At 39.8% G+C, this 16928-nt stretch overlaps 1 protein-coding gene across 2 annotated transcripts in view; it reads left to right on the plus strand.

Moving 5' to 3' along the window:
* B3GALT1 (beta-1,3-galactosyltransferase 1) overlaps positions 1 to 16928 on the plus strand; it is a 485458-nt gene that overhangs the window by 456698 nt on the left and 11832 nt on the right. The window lies entirely within an intron of this gene.

Below are 16928 nucleotides of genomic sequence, written 5' to 3' on the forward strand. Positions count from 1 at the left end.
AGATCTTTGAAAACAGATACTTAAACTGAGGATTTGATATAAAAACGAACAAGTGCTTCTTAACCTGTATTTTCACAAACAGCTGATTCAATCACTATGATCGTAAATTAAGAAATCAAAAGGTAGTCAATTTGATTAAAAACACATACACAGTCTAACTAATTCGTTCACTGAGCTGACGGTTCGCCTGAAGAGCCAGCATGGTGTGATGGGAAGAGCGGTGGCCTGGGGTCAGGCGGCCTGGGCTCTGTCTGGGCTCCGCCACACGCCCTCCCTAAGAATCGGAGTGACCTCTGAGCCTCAGGACACTCATACCTACATTCTGGATTCCAGTGATCAGCAAACAAGATGACACAGCTAGAATTAGTCTGCACGCCAGAAAGTTCTCTACGAAACTCAGTTTTTACCATCAGTAACTGTCACATAACCCCAAAGCCAAGTATTCATGAATCCTTCAAAATGCTGACACTCTATTTGATACACTTCCTCCTGGGAAACGTCTCATGTTCCACAACTTCTGTCCCTCTCCTGCCTGAATCATACTTCCTGGTAGCTGTCAGCCATGCCCTTTATTACCAGTTGAATTCAGCACCACTGAAGATAATAAAACCAACTACTGCTGCAGTTAATAGAAATTCTCCTTTAAATGAGGTGCATCTGCTATGGCATCTGTTTAAAACCCATAGAGGATTCAATATTCACAAGCAAATTGAGTAATTACTATGTAATTACACTAGAAATTGTGTGGTCATTGATTTGCTCTCAAAATTCGTATCTTGTGGACACACTCCATATGAACACCACCTGGGTTCTTCCATTTGTGCACGTTTTTATAATGGCCAATATAAGGATTTGAGCTAAACACCTGTGGCCCAAAAATGAAAGTATTATCTCCAGAAGAGAGAAAGTTCTGGAAAGGGAAGAAATTAAAGTATGGAAAGGAGACGTTAACAGAGTGAGAAAGAAGGGGAGGGATACTTTGAAAGTGGGTTATCTAAGTGCTTTCTCAGTCATTTCATAAAACCTTTGGAATTGCTAAGCCTTGCCGGTAGGAGAAGATGCAGGCGGCAGAGAGAGCAGCCAGAGATGCAGGACCCCACCGATACTGAGCAAAGCCCGTCACTAGTGAGAGCTATTGGCGTGTTGGGAGATCGGGCCATATGTAGTGGGGAGAGGAATTAATGACTCGAGTGATACTAATAGCCCTTTATAACCACACAGATTTATAGTGATAAAAACAAAGACCTAATACTTTGCTAAATGATTACAAAACACAGCTTTTTGGTGTTCCTCTAAAGCCAATCTTAGAAAGCCAGGCAACCACATATTATATTGAGTATGTAAAACATACAAGGCTAGGCTCTTGGAACAACACAGAATATGAGTAATTAAGGCAGCAGCTTGGCATAGAGGAAGGCAGGCTGACTGTGATCCTGGCTGGCCTGAGTTTGAATCCTGGCTCTCTTGAATAGCTGTTCGGTTGAGCCAAATGAAGCTTCTGATGCTCAACCATTTTGAAGCTAAGTAAGTAGCAATTTCATGTGGTTCAACCAAAAAGAACTTGAAAAGTCTCTTAAATACTCTGGGCCTCAGTTTTCTCATTGCTAAAAAGGAGGATTATTTGAGAATTAGAGAAAATGTTTATAAGATGTTTACAATAAATGTTTAGAATATGATTATGGTAGAAGGTATATAGAAACCTCCTGCCCTTGGTCTCCCCTGGAGAGTGTACCAAACAACAACATTAATGTATAGTGGGAATGGGGTCAAGGTTAAGTCAGTGTTACAAAAGTCAGGTGTGGGAGTCTCCCTTCTAACTATTGCATATTTAAAAATCCAAGTTCCACTAAATAAAGTTAGGAATTTTATTAAAACAGGACCCATTTACTAAAGCAAAGGTATTTGCTGCTGCAAAATATGCAGATGTACGTCCAGTCTCTAAAACCAAAATTCTACACCAAATACCCACCTTCAACACTCAGCCTGTTAAAATCAGTTACTGTGCAATTACATTAACGTCGATGGTTTGATTTTAATAGCACAGCACTTTCCATCATTGTCCTCCATAACCTTCCAAATGTAAGTCCTGTTTAGGGGAAGGATGCAATTTTACACAAGTAAAGTAAAAAAAAAAAAAAAAAAAAGGCACTCCAACCAGCCAGTCACAGTTACATGGGAGCCGTTCCTCTTGGAGGTGTGGGGTTGCTTCTGCTCTTAGCAGTATCAGAAGCGGCCACAGGGGAAAAGCCAGCGCCATTAGTCAGTTTGCTAAGTAGAGACAAAAAGCAAGTTCAACGGAGCAGAAAGGTCCCTGCCTCTGTGGAACTGATGGAGAGAAGGAATGTGATTGGTTTCTTAAGGGGCAGGCGGAAGGACCGCGTGTAATTTCGTCTCCCCTCACTAAACAAGCCTGTCGATCAGAAATGAATCAACACCTTAGATTACACATTATGCAAATGACAGAGGCAGTTCGGCACCTAATGCAGTCTCCTGCCAGAATTTAGATTCACTCCCACTGTTGTCTGTGAAAAGTGAAAACGTGTTCCCCTTCCCCTCCTTGGCTTCCTTGTCCGTGAAATATAGCTTCCTCCAAGCCCACAGCTCAGAGGCTAAGCTGTGCAGCAGATGGCCCCGTCTCCTTGCAGAGGTTATAAAATCAAAACTCTCAAATAGGAAGTTAATTTAACAAAAACAAAAATAGCGGCACCAATGACTTGCAGTGAGGATCTCAAGGAAATTCAAAAAGATCCTGAAGATGTTTCTGTGCCAATGAATCAGGTGAAAACCACCACCCAAAGAGAGTTATTTCTTGATTTGTTCATAGGAAAATGACACTGGGCACCAATGGAACAATTATATGTGGTGTAAACTGATTTTTTTCCCCACTGTTGAAATAGGCATGTCTTAATCTGGGGAAAGGAGGCTGGAAATTACTTCTCTGTTCTCACGTAAGTAATATAAAAGATAATTGATTTGACTATCTCCCACCAAGTCCCAGGTTAAAACCGGAAGATACATGCTAAAAGTGTAGTAATAGCTAGTCTGTATATGAAACGACATCTTTAAATACACAAAATCCTAGTACAAATTCCCAAGGAAAATTCTGGAAATTGTCTTCCTGTAACTCCTAAGATACATTCATATCTAAAGTGTTGTGATTTACTCCTGGGGTAGATGACTGTCTTAAAGCACCTCATAAGGGTACTTCCAGCATTGAAATGTAGACCATAAGAATGAAATCAGAGTTTTTAACAAAACCAAGCTCAGTGTTGGATTTTTGTGCTAGTGAAGGGTTGAATTTTATTGGTGAGTAGATTATTATCTGAAAGAACTTCGCTGGACAAATAGGATGTGTTGGTTTCCATTTCAGAAATACTCTCTAACACAAGTCAGAATTCATATGAGGAGAACCAGGTCAGGGCCATGGAGTTCTTGTAGATCATAGGATCTTTATATCTACTCAGACTGAAAGGAGGCTCCATTTTGTATCCTGAAGGCAGTGCATGTAACCGTCTTCTGTTTAAACACTTGTGCCCACAGTAAAAAATTTAAGCTCTAAGTCAAGAAACAGATGCACCAAAATGAAACCTAGATTTGTTTTATTAAAAGTCAGCCATGTCTGAATAATGATCTTCTTCATGTGCATTATTTGTAAGGACATAATATGGGAAGATGGAGAAAGACCAGCTTACCCTGGCTTGTCTATCTCTGAAAGGTACAGTGTGGTCCCTTTTCCAGAAGACAAGTCTTTTAATAGCATCCGAGACTGGAGTTCTAGCCTTAGATTCCCTCTGGTTCTTTTACTTTGGTCACAAATGGTTAATCTCTCTGCAGACTTGCTCCCTATGAAGTGTAGTAGGTTTCTAAACTAATCATGCACATAAACACATTGAAATCCTTCTTATCCAAGCTAAGAAACTCTGCCACTGCCTTGCATGCTGTCAGTCTGAATGACAACTTGATAAACATACTATGGGATCCTGAGAATCACCTTGAACTGTTTCAAAAGGCTACTCCAGAGCAATCACCTCCATCCCGTGTCAGAACACAGTATGGATTGGCTCAAGGTCTTCACCCTCAAGACAAGAAGGTCGACCTCTGTGGTTCATCCCCATCTGACATTTGATCATGGTGAGCTGTGCCTGAATGGAGACCAAATTTTGAGATATCCTTTCTATGGCTTTAGGATAAAAAAAGACAATGATATTAAACCAACCTACAATCTGGCAAATTCCCCAAGACACTGAGACGGTATGGATGCCCTCACGTTCTCCAATTAGCAAACCTGGCCACACTTGCCCGAGCAGCTTCTGCAGAATGTGCAGATAAGATGTAACGGCCATATAATGAGGCTCAAACCTGTCCCAGCCTCCACCTTTTCCTATCAGGGAGTGAGAAGCCATACCAGGCTGCTTTTCAGCCAGCAGCCACCAAAGTCATGTGCCCAATTAGGAAAGTAAAATGCCCCAGGCAAAGACACAAGAAATCCAAATGGTTATAGTAAGTGCAATTTGAGATGCTGTATTTTCTGCCCAGAGAATATCTCATAGAGAAGGAAAAATATGGTAGACCACAAGAAATAAGAATGGAAGGGTACATATGTCTTTTTCAGACTGGGCTCCTGCATTCTTAGGGTAAATTCCTAGGAGCCGAATTCCTGGGTCAAATGGTATTTCTATTTTTAGTTTTTTGAGGAACCTCCATACTGCTTTCCACAATGGTTGAACTATTTTACATTCCCACCAGCAGTGTAGGAGGGTTCCCCTTTCTCCACAACTTCACCAACATTTGTTGTTTATCTTTTGGATGGTGGCCATCCTAACTGGTGTAAAGTGATATCTCATTGTGGTTTATGCTCAGTGAAATAAGCCAGGCAGAGAAAGACAAGTATCAGATGATTTCACTCATTTGTGGAGTATAAGAACAAAGAAGAAACTGAAGGAACAAAATAGCAGTAGATTCACAGAACCCAAGAATTGACTAACAGTTACCAAAGGGAAAGGGACTGGGGAGGATGGGTACGAAGGGAGGAGGTATAAGGGGAATAATGGGCATTACATAAGCACATATAATGTAGGGGGGTGGGGGGCACGGGGAAGGCAGTATAGCACAAGCAAGACAAGTAGTGATTCAACAGCATCTTACTACGCTGATGGGCTGTGACTGTAATGGGGTATGTGGGGGGGACTTGATAATGGGGGAATCTAGTAACCACAGTGTTGCTCATATAATTGTATATTAATGATACCAAAATAAAAAATAAAAATAAATGAATGGAAGGGTAATATATTTAAGTAATTTTCACCCTTTAAAATATCTTTTTTTTTTTTTGCTTGTTTCTGTTTAAACACCAGAAACTATTAACTTGACTTGAATACGTTTTTAAATACTTGAATACAATGTGGTTCGGTGGTACCTGTTAAAGAAGCTGAAAAAATAAACCCAAATGAATTAAAATGTATTCCCTGAGTTAGACTATATGAAGATACATATTATCATAAAAGTTACTTTGTCCAGAGACCTAGTAGGGACTTGTTCTGTCACCTCTTCTGTAGGACAATAAAAACCAATGGTCAAAACAAAACAAAACAAAAGCACATAAAGTCTCTCCAGGTCTTCAGATTTAAGCAGGAGTGGAAAGCCCTGGCGAGAAGCAGCAGCCACATTTCATGAAGTCTTGCTAGTGCCTGGCAAGTAAAACTCCCCTCCTGTGCCATGAGGTCTTCCTTACACCCATCTACTCTGAGCGGAGCCTCTTCGCAACATCTCATACATGCTTCTGTGTCATTTATTTCATTGCTTATGATACGTTATTGAAATAAACTGCAGGTGACTACTCTCTAGACTTCACCTCCTTAGAGGACAGTATGTTATTCAACTTTCTACCCCCAGGCACTAGCACAGTACATGCCTGCAGTAGAAACAATAAGAGCATCCTTATTGATAATAAATTGTATTAAAATATTTAAATGTATTCACACTTTTATTTAAATGTTAAAATTAATAGTAATAGTATTTATTAAGCACTAATGGGTGCCAAGACTGATACTGAGGGCTTTCCTGATGTTTATTTCATTTCGTTTTCATGAATCTGAAGTGGGTACACCTTTTCTGTCTTCCAGCTCAGGAAATACAGCTAGTACATGGCAGAATGTGAACCTGAGTTGTCTGTTTACATGATCTGTAGTTTTAACACTTCACAATACTGCCTCTTGATACAAATCCCTTACTTGACAAATGCTTTTAAAAATTACTAACAAAATCCAAAATCCTAGGCGTTAAAAAATTAAAGTTTTGGCTGCACATTTCCGTGAACATTTGACATGTAGAAATAGCTGAGATATTTCTTCCAATTTGACTTCTTTTTTCTGAAGTGCTTCACAGTTGGAAACTCGGATGAAAGGTAGTCGAGATCTTGTCCTCACAAGATGGCATGCCTGGAGTGCAGCTCCACACAGGCTCCGTCTTGTTATGCCTGACCAGATGCCCAGAAGGACTTCTAGGGCGAATCTCCAGATAGGAAGCCTCAGTACTCGGCAGTCGGTCAAATTATTATTAAATTTGGCTCATCAGTCAGCATACTGATTTCAGCCTCTTGGGAACTGCCCCTGGGGCGCTGGGGGCATTGTGTATGGTGTCTCTGACGGGGGCGTGCATTCCAGAACAGGCTCTGAGATAAGTAACTTGGAGGATGTAACCTAGAGGAAACTGTCTCCTGCTGCCATAAAGGCCCCCCAGATCCCATCCTATTCTCATCCCAGGAGCCAGAAGGCTTGGCTTAGTGCTGCGCTGCGCATTTGACCCACAAATTGCGGGTTTCGACTGATTGTATTGTTCCTCTGAAATATCAGTGGCCTGGGAATAAGTTGTAATTGCAGATTAATGAGCCAGGTTGGGAAGTTACGACTGTCAGTAGCACCATGAGTATGATTTCAGGGACTCCAAGCAGCAGATCATTGCTGGTGCCTTTGTTTTCTGACACTGCAATTGAGACATGTGAGGTTTCTAGGACAAGGCTTTACAGAGTCACGTGTTCTCATACATCACTGGAGTCGCTAATACTAACAGAGTAAGCTCGGGGAAAGCTGGGGGCCTGTTAGACGAAATATCCAACCGTGGAGGTATGATTATGTAAATGAAGTACCGCAGTCATTGAAAATGAAGTGGCATCGGAGTAGGTAATAGCACGCAAGGATGTTGATGATGCTGGCTAAGTAGGAAGAAGGAAACGTGAGCATGTCCATACAGTATGATCCTATATAATTATAAATGAAAGAAAAAATGCAAATAGAGGAAAGATGCACATCCGCTTGTCAACGGTGCTTACTGCCTGCCTGACAGCCTGGGTGGTTTTCATCTTCCTTTTGATCATTTTGATCTTCTAATTTTTGTCTTGAGAGCACCATTTTCATACTACTAAAACAAAAGCTTTCTCAAAAGCAAAAACACCTTAAAGTACATTGTTAGAGAAAAGTTAAACATATCAGGAGTAATAAGGTACTAGTCTTACAAGGTTTTTGTTTAATAGATACTCTAATAGGATTATGTTTACCCTATAAAGTAACCAAAGTGTGACCACCGTTCTTCAGACACCTTTTTTAAGAAACAGAAAAATACAGTAACAAAAAAAAATGGTATGTAGTCATTTGTAATTCCAAAAGGGAAATCAAGGAGCATCTTAACTGTCCAATAGGACACAGCATTGTCGTGCCAAACTATTGCCAGGAAGCTTCTACTAAAAACAAAAGTCAGGGAGCCACATTTTATCTTTGACTTGAGATTCTTAAAAGAATCTTCTCAAAGATCGTATTAGTGGTTCTGAGCAGTCCTGCAGTGAATCAATTCAAAGAACTTCATTTAACCAAGGGTTACCCCCCATTAGCATCTCAAAACCCAAAGTAATAAGGATATTGAAATACAATCTGGCTGATATTTGTGTTTATGAATAACTAAGGAGAAAAAATCTATCTACTTATAAAGGGAGTTAGCAAGGGAGATTTTCTACTGGGTCTAGACTAGATAGAGAAAAAAAACGTCTTTCCTTAGAAGCTGTAAGCATAGGCCCACCCTCACGTGGGTTCAACAAACAGTGGTTACTTTTAAGGAGATAAACTAGGGTTGGGTTGAGAGAGGAGAAAAAAAACTGGTGTTATTTTTTTATCCTCCTATACTGTATGCATTTTTATTATTTGCATTTATTACTTCACTTCTTAAAAATATAAGAAATTTTTTAAACTAAAACGTATGCGCAAAACAATGCCAGCAATTGCAATATAATTAGATTTATAATCTGACAATTAAAAAAAAGGGAAAAAGGAAAATTTTTTACTATTTGGCTGTAAGACACTACTTTGAAAAACTTCTTCTTTCAGACCACATGAATACATGACTCCTATGGACATTCACTTATTTGCTTAACTCTCTGACCCAAGAGGAAGATTTCTGGCAATTGCCCCAGGAACTGCCCTATAGCTCCCCAGGGACACTTGTCTGTCAGTCTTCTGGGACTGACATATGCCTATGGAACCATGGATCCCATTACTGCGGTTATGCTTCATGACTTGAAAACTTTACAGTTATTAGAGGGTTATTCTTCACCCCATTCCTATTCCCCAAAAATGCAAATTATCCTCTTGAATTTGGCACCATATTGTCACTGTAAAGAATTTCCAAGCATGTTAAAACTAACCTAATAATAGGTCTGAAGATAATTTCCTGGAAGGGCAATTTTAGCACTGAAGTTATGTCAGCTCCAAACTTTTCAATGTATATACTCTTATCAGTAGCTTGGATGTGACATGAGGCGAAGCATCTTGTTAGGGGATTTCATGGAAGAACTCAGCACAGTAGCTATTGCAAATAATGACTGTGGCTATGGTAACCCAAGGTGAAAAGCACTATTTGCATCACTTTATCACTCCTTAGAGATCCAATTTACACATGTTACTGCCGTAACTGGACAAGATGGATGTAATCACAAATGACCCACAGCAACAGCAAGCCAGATAACTTATAAAAAATTGCTTCAGAAAGACATTCAGGAAAGAATAATTCAAGGATGACAGTTGACAACTTGTGAAAACTTTGAAAAATATTCACCCAAGAAAAGATTCATATTCTCTGTTATGTTTCCTGAATTTCTCTTTTATTATTTCTGGATTAGTGTGTGTGTGTGTGTGTGTGTGTGTGTGTGTGTGTGTGTGTGTGTGTGTGTTGCCAATCACAAAAACTTTATCTTTTATCCAGAAAAATCATTTTTAATTTAGACTCATTATAGCAAACTCATGAGTTCAGGAATTAAGTCAGAGGCAATAATTTGCTTCGAATGACATAGTATAAAGGGCCAATATGGGAGAAAATATACACTCAGACCACAAAAGACTGTTGGTGTATCTTTGCATTGCATAGATACTTGCTGTAAAATATGGTCCCCCTATCCATGATATCTCAGCTCCCAAAAGCCCTCAACAAGGGCTCTTGTCGATGCCACTATTGGATGACAGAAAATAGTTTATGGCTATCGAGAAGCCATTTATTCAACAATTATTTATTCATCAACTACAATATTTCTTGCACTGTGCTATTATACTTAAGCTTGGTGATAAGCATAAGAATAAGAGTAATAAAAATTGCAATAAAGCCAGATAGTATCTTTGCCCTTAACAGAGGTTACACTTTATTGAAGAGACACAGATAAAGGCAGTTGGGAAAACTAACGCATTGATGGAGGGGCTCTTCCCGTGTTATGTGAAGAAACAATCAACAGACAATACAATCAGTGGCAAAGTTATTGGAGATGAAGAAATGATAAGGGTATGGAGGAGAAAAAATACACTCGTGAGCAGCAACACCCTTTGCGTTCTCAATTTCGACTATATTCTACCATGAATCCAACACTCTGTCATACTGGACAGCTCCCTGGTCAAAAAAAATCAAATAATTTAACACCTTTTTTTTTTTTTTGCAAATGGATTCCTTTTACCATTGACTGTCTCTCTCCAGAACTAATTTTTCTCCTATTTATATTTCCAAGGTTTTATGGTCACCGACAGAATTAGACAGTAATGCTTGTCATCTGATTTTTCCACTCCCCACTACAGGCTCCCTTACAAAGATTAAAATGCCCAAACTCCTGAGTCTTTATTTATAAATTTACATGGGGGATATTAACAAAGAATGTGCAATACAAAAAATGTGCAGGAAAGATGCGACTCCTGCTTAGAAGCCAACACTGGCAATACTTGGTACTTAGTAGTGGTTCAATAAATAGAGCAGATGGAAGTACAACTTTTCCTTCCCTAGCCTTCTGCCTTTACTGGCCATTCCAGTGCTGCTTTCATTGTTCACCCAAGTTATGAGCTCCAAGTCAAATTTTTATCTCTTCCATGAATTTAACCCAATTATCCTCATCAAGAATTAACTATTTCAGTTATAGCAGCATAACTCTAATTATTCCTTAATTCTTCCCATATAGGCTGTAGTTAACTATTAGCTCCTTAAAGGTATGAGATTTGTGTTTTAATTTGAATATTTAGTATAGCATTATAAATTTTAATTATGAGATTGTCAATGTATTCATTCATAATGAATGAATAAACACAAACAAAAGCATAGTGGTCCTTTCTCAGGACCAAAAACCTAAACAAAACAAAAGGACAGAGAATAATGAGTTGTCAGCCTATCTCTAGACTTGAGCGTAGGCACGTTGGATGCCAGGTGTAATTATATAAGTAAAATTAATACATCATGAAAACAGAACCAAATGACTTTTCTGCAATTTTTGAGTGTATTTACCATGGCCTTTTTTTATAAGAAGGCTGTGTGGTTTTTCAGTGAATTCGCCCAGGAGCAAGGGGTGCGAGACCCTGAAAGAAGTAATCAGTTATTCAGGGCATCTTGTCCTGAGCAAGAGCACAACAAGGCCACGTGACTTCCAGTCAAAAGACACATCTCTTAGACAGTGTGGGGAAAGCAAATAGTTTTCAAACATAATCCTCAATTCAAAAAGCGGCCTTTCACATGGGCAGTGCTACGTAGCATCTTTCAAGATGAACACAGCAGGAACTTAATTTATTTTACACTGTTAGGTAGTTCTCTTAAGCACTGTTGAAGGGGGCAGCAATTAATGAGAACAAAAATTCCACTTTATAAGGCATTTTAGTTTACTGTGTACCTCACCACCAGCCTGAAAATTGTATTATCATCATCTCATTTTATACTTAAAAAAGCAGAGAGAATGGCATATGGCTTGGGGTTCCTAGTTGCAAACATCAGAATGCACTCTGCCAGGCTAAGGAGAAAGGAGCTTACAGAGGGGCACTAGTGGCTTGTGGAATCTCCGGAAGAGTCACACCCAGGTTTGGTTACTGACCAGCCAGAACAGTATGGCCATGACCCACGCAGTCCAGACAACACCTGACAATTCTTTGGAACCATTTTAGGGGACACACCATTGTTTCCACTGCCTCTTCTCACCTGTGATGCTCACTTCTGGAGACTAGAAATTCTATGAGCAGTTCTAAATGGAGCAGACACTGTTGTCTCTCCACATGCTCAGTCCAAATCACCGGAAGCAACAGCCACGTTCCTGTGCTCACTCCTGCATCCAGGTCTTGCCGAGGGGCCACCAACTGGAGGAAACTCAGTCAGATGTCTTTATCCTACTTGTAAAGGGGCTTGAAAAATGTAGTTTGGACTTCCAGTATTTCACAACTGCCCCACTTCCTGTAAGAAAAGCTAAGGGGGATCAGGATAAAAAATTAGTTGGCTAAGCTGCCAAATCTGCCCTAAATGGAGAATTTCCTTGACTACAGTCCCATAACTAGTAAGTGGCAGACTCTCAGATGCCAAGTGTTAACTCATCCCAAGATAAAATGACTGCTTCATTGTGGTAGAAATAAGTAGCTCATCTGGCCTTCAGAGCTTAATTAAAATATCCCGTAAGAGCAACTGTTCCCTTTACATAGAACTGCCTGAGCTCCAAGCATCATTACTGGTTGGGTTTTCTAGATATTGTAATATTGTGAAGGGAGTAGCCTGTGAACGAAGATGAGCCCCCATCCTTTCTCCGGCTCTCATTAAAAAATAACGAGTACGCATCTCCACCAGGAAACCAAAGATCTCAGAGAGAGAAACACCCTTGAGCCATCTGGGATGCATAGAAGCTCTAAGTCTATTTTCCCTACATCTCACATTACTCCATGGATAATTAAAGGAAGTTCTAAAATCTATATTTAATCTTACTACCATGTAAAAAGTGAGATACAGAATATAGAGTAGGACCTGCACATTACAGTTGAACAGAACTTGAGTTCATATCCAGGTTTAATTGCTCACTACCTGTATATGCGGGGCAAATTGCTTAAATCATTTTGGACCTCAGTTTCCTCTGCTGAAAAATGGAAACAAGGATGCTGTTTCCTGTAATTGTTAGTAAAATTGTATGTAAATTATAAAGAACTTCACAAGTGTGAGTAGAGGGAGAGCAAACAATGATGTGTGTCCTCTAAATATGTAAACTATGTATACAAGTAGTTATTTATAAAGCACTATATATAGTCCTAGCAAATAGTAAGTGATCAAATAGAAACTATTGTTTAAAAACTATTTCAAAGTAATTACTTAATGTCATAATTTTGATTTAACAAATATTAATAATGATGTGCCATGATAATCTGTCCAGTCATAAAAATGGTTACAACTTTTGACTGAAGAGATAATGTAGAAAATGCCAAGTAAAACTTCTTTTTCTCTTAATTTCTGATTGCTTTACATTTGTATAGTTTCATGTATTGAAAGAGGACTATTTCTTTTCCTAACTGGCCTGTTTCCAATTATACTTAGACACCTTTCATAAATTCTACTTTTACAAAACTTTCAAATTATCTGATGGGTTTTCAGAATATGTAATAAGAGAGAGGGAAAGCAAAGAGCTTAAAATCTCTTAGAACAGTCACCCATATCACCTAACTGGGACTTACTGAAAAAAATGACTATTAAGATGCAGTCTTTAAACAAAAAAAAATAACACCAGAATTTTATGGAAAATCATGTTTAATGGGCCAAGTAAAAACACACTGAATGGGACTTTGAAACATATTTTACAATTTCAGAAACAGTCTGATGTATCAAATATAAATACATGTAGGTGAGCAAAAAGCACAAAATCATTTTTTGCCTTTTGTTGTCATTAGCAAAACATATCCTATATGCCTGTTCAGTTTGTCTATGATACTAAGTGCCCAGTTGAAGAACTGGACTCAAACACGTGTTCTGAAATACATTTTCTACATGGAAAAGAAGGAGCAAACTGTCTCTCACTTTGGCATAAACTTGTATTTACACTCTGGCAGAAAGGGAACAGGGCTGACGGCGGCACGATGTCAGTGGAGCTCGCTGGTCTCTGGTCCGCCTTCCTGTGAACACTGTTGGAAAGCTGATGGCAGGAGCCTTTTCTCAGCAGAGCAAACTCCCGGGCTGATGGGCCTCAAGGGCGGGCTGGAGATGGTTTGGGGGATGGGAGCAGCCAAAGACGGGAAGAGAAGAAAAGCCAGAGGACCACCAGAACTGTGAGCAGAGAAACACGAGGGCCGGAAGGAGCGAGCCCAGGCAGGAGCCGACGGAAGAGGGTGATTGAGTCTGTCAAGGAAGGTCTCGTGGCTTTATTCATGGATCATGCCAATAGGTTGCAAGAGTTAAAGAGGTGAGGGAATGGAGAAAAGCAGGAGAGAGCACTTACTTAGAGGCTCTGGATAGAAAATGAAGGAGAAAAATATGACAGTGATTGAAAGTCATGCCAGGGTCAAGACAAGGTGTCATTGTTGTGTTGTTTTTCTAAGCAAAGGCAGACAAGTGGTCTGGAGATGAAAGAGGAGCTGATGGGAATGGAAAGACCGAAAGGGTCAAATACCCGAGAAGAGTCCTTCTTGTTGAGATGACCTGGGCCAGTGGCAGAATTTCTGGTCAGTGAAGGTTAACGCAGTTTCAAAGCTAAGGGATTTTGGGGGGAGGAAATGTTTCCGGAGAGATTTCATGGCAGAACTACAACCTGAACCTTTTTCTGTTGACTGTCAGTCCTGTGCTTTGTCCAGGAGACCAAACCCTCTCAGTGTCTTTGATCATGAGATCTTATCCCATAATTTTTAAAGTAACAGGAGTAGAAATAAAGATGACCAGCGATGTGGAGAACTGATGCACTGCAGACGAGAGAACGGAGAAATGACCGCAGAAAGGAGAGGTGAAGTGTGGCCGCCTCAGGAGAGATGAGCCGTGGAATCCCAGCTAGAGGGGGCCCGGGCTGCCCCACGCAGACTCAAGGGCTGTGGGCAGTGGACTGTGGTGAAGTGGTCAAGGTCCCAGGGGGATGAAAATTGGCCCACTGGGGAAATAAAACATTTTAGCAGAAAAGAAGTGTTTGTGTAGCAATAGAGATCTCTAGCATGAAGTAGTGTGTGCTGAGGTGTTTGGTGAAGAGCTGGCAGGATTTGCTGGGGACTGGCAGAGGTGAGGACTTGGAAGAACCAACATAGGTGACCAAGGGTGAAAATGAAGCCAAGGGTGGCGTTTTCCTCTGACTGGCTTTCTTTTGGGTGCATTTCTAGAACAATTCGTGAAGCCAATTCTAATGCTCAAAATTGATAAGTTGCTTAGGTAAGTGATGAAATGACAATGTGCTTTTTAATATTATGTTTTGGGTTGGTTCTGTTAAAATCTTGATGAGCCTATGAAGTAAAATAATGATGAATCTTATGTTGGCTTTGTCTTAAGTATCTGTAAAATACTCATGGTGTGACCATTTCAGGCTATCTTAGAGTACATAGAATATTAGTTACGGCTATGTACATGCTATTCAGAGTCAGAGAGCTATTTAAATCTGGTACAACTTTGATATTCTAAAGTTATATTTGAAAAATCTCTAATTCTACATCACATTAGTGATAATTAGTCATAATGATACGTCCTTTAACTGGTGCCTCCCCCCTGCTTTTCTTATGGAAGTGTAAGACCTTTTTATGTTGGCATTATGAAATCAAATTGAAACTTCTCATGAAAACAGTCAACTGAAAATGCCTAGCTTTTCTTTTCCTTTTGATCAACAGTCAAGTAAGAAAACTGCTTTTGCACCGATTAATCAATATGCATTGACTGACTACTGCTCATGAAACATTTTACAGGTGATCCTCTCTGGATTTGTCTTCCTCGTGTCTCTATTAATGGTAATACTTTTTATTCACACAGTATTCAGCTTGCAAAGTGTTATCAAATACAGTATCTTATTGGACCCCTACAATGACCCTGCGAAGTGTGTCCAGATGTTATCACTCTCACTGTATAGATGAGGAAACAAAGGCAGAGAGATGCCCAGAATTCAGAGTTCATGACTAAAAGTCTAGATATTGAATCCAGGTCTTCATTGCCGTGAGGTTGCCTGCCTGCAAAATAATTTCCATTGACAACAGTTATACACAATGATTTTTGGCTAGTATATATTCCAATAAATTGATACTGTAGAAAGGGGCATTTGAGTTAGGAAAGGAAAATAAAAATTGCAAAGTGTCTTCCATATGTTATCAGTTGCCTTATGGAATTAATATCATGGTTTGAAATATGACCTAAAATAATATTACCTCTCTATGTCTTGATATCTAAGAAAAATCTCCATAGACATGGTATATTTTAGGTAGTAAACATACTAACATCTTTCTGGTTTCTAATAATGTACATTTATATCAGCTTTCCCCCAAAATAATGGGCTAAATGAATTTTTTTTTTTGGTATCACATAGCTCATCATTTTTAAATTCGCCCAGCTGCTGTTTATATTAGCAGGATGTCTTTTCCCCATCCTCTTCCATATCTGTAATAAAAAATCCTGGCATTTCCTTTCCCAGTGGAGAAGCTCTATGTGAGGCCTGGCTGTGCTGCCAGGCTCCCAGGCTTGTATGATTAAATAAGCGATTGCTCCTCTGCCCGTCTTTAAAAATGCGCCTCATATAAGGTAGTCAAGACACCATATCCATCACTGCAGAGGAAGCCAAGCATTTATTTAAAATAATGAGATATCCTCATTTTCATTTTTCCCTGGGAGGACTGTAGTGATGTTTAAAAATTCTCTGAATTCTAGAACTAGGGCAACACACTGATTTGACGGAAGCTCTAATCTAACCTTCTAATTTGAAGTGCACTTTTTCTGCAGTGAAATAGAGTGTAGCCTTCAAAATAGCGAGAGCCCTAAGCCCACACAAAGACATCCTCTCCCGACTACTCCTCTTTCAAGTCGGCCCCATTCTTCCGAGTGCAGGGGTTTATACAGGCCTTTTCTATAAATTTCAAGATATATTGAACTGAAAGGATAAAGGTTCAAATAATTTCTTCCAGATTTGGGAGGGGAATCATTTCAGTCGCCGAGTCATGATGAATATTATCTTGTGCTTTCCGCCACTTCCTCGCCACAAATGATCTGTTGGGCAAGTTCAGTTACGGGGTCTTTGAAAGGATTCATAATTAAATTTTTTAAAGGCACAAATCAGCTCTTTGTCTTTCTGAGGCGGAGGAGTCCGAATGCTTCCTTGTGTGATCATTCGGGGGTTTAGGCTGCCGTGGGTAGGGCTCCCTCCGCAGCCAAGCAGGCTTCCTTCGGAGAAAGGCTAGGAGAGAAAGCCAGCCCTCTGTAGATAGTGAGTTAGCACGCTGTGTAACACAATGGTCTATGAAATTCTTCCTTCAAGGGCCATTATCTAGTGTTAACAGTGCTTTATTTCTTCCTCTCCTGTGCTTATTTAGAGCCTAATTACATGAGCAAGAGAGAGAGAGGGAGGGGCCATCAAGATAACCGTTCTCCAAATTAATGCAGCCGAGTAGACACGCTGGCCTCTGGGGCTCCTTTATCGGTTCGTTCTGTTGTGGTCTGAATGCCTGTATTTCCCCACA

This window comes from Manis javanica, chromosome 7 (genome assembly GCF_040802235.1).
Source record: "Manis javanica isolate MJ-LG chromosome 7, MJ_LKY, whole genome shotgun sequence".
Lineage (NCBI taxonomy): Eukaryota > Metazoa > Chordata > Mammalia > Pholidota > Manidae > Manis > Manis javanica.